Here is a 557-nt window from a genome sequence, read left to right as displayed (position 1 = left end):
CATCATTTTAAAAATCTCAGTTTGTCAAACAGATTTCTCTTTCATAAAACCACATTGACTTGTTCTGATCACGTTTGTGTAAGTGAATCGTTGTGTTCTTTATTAGAGTCCAACACTTGACTGATGATCGATGTTAGTGTAAATTTGATATGTTTTCTCTCCTTCCCTTCTTGACCACTGATAATATATTTACCAAAATCCTATCTGCTGGCACTCTTCCAAAATCTCTTCCCTCACTCTCCGTGACGTCAGGTGGAGGACTGGCCCTGCTCCTCCAGTATCCCAGCGGCCGCTGCGCTAGTGAAGCGGAGGGAGTCGGGGCGGTGGATTGCGGGTAAGGGAGCGGCCTGTGTTTCGGGACCGGTGCTGAAGACAGGCCCCAGTCAGGCCAGTGGCATCGAGAGAGAGGGGGGAGAGGGACCTAGGAGAAGGTTCGAGCCCCAGGGTGATACAGGCAACAGATCGAGAGAAAAAGAGATCCCAGTCACAGGCGTCAGGGTTACCAGCACTGACCCTCCGACAGTGCGGCGCTCCCTCGGCGCCGACCCTCCGACAGT

General features: G+C 51.9%; 1 protein-coding gene across 2 annotated transcripts in view; it reads left to right on the top strand.

Moving 5' to 3' along the window:
• Nucleotides 1-277: 277 nt before the first annotated feature.
• Nucleotides 278-557, top strand: part of mospd1 (motile sperm domain containing 1) — a 43,019-nt gene continuing 42,739 nt past the window's right edge. Inside the window, exon 1 of one of the 2 annotated variants that reach the window (XM_048604971.1) lies at nucleotides 278-334. The gene's annotated coding sequence lies outside the window, so the exon portion shown is untranslated. The remainder of the gene's footprint in view (nucleotides 335-557) is intronic. The other variant, XM_048604969.1, reaches the window with a different exon arrangement.

The sequence above is a fragment of the Rhincodon typus genome, chromosome 14 (assembly GCF_021869965.1).
Source record: "Rhincodon typus isolate 14 chromosome 14, sRhiTyp1.1, whole genome shotgun sequence".
Classification (NCBI taxonomy): Eukaryota; Metazoa; Chordata; class Chondrichthyes; order Orectolobiformes; family Rhincodontidae; genus Rhincodon; species Rhincodon typus.
The sequence above is the reverse complement of the archived record's forward strand: the minus strand, read 5'-3'. Positions and strand labels throughout refer to the sequence as shown.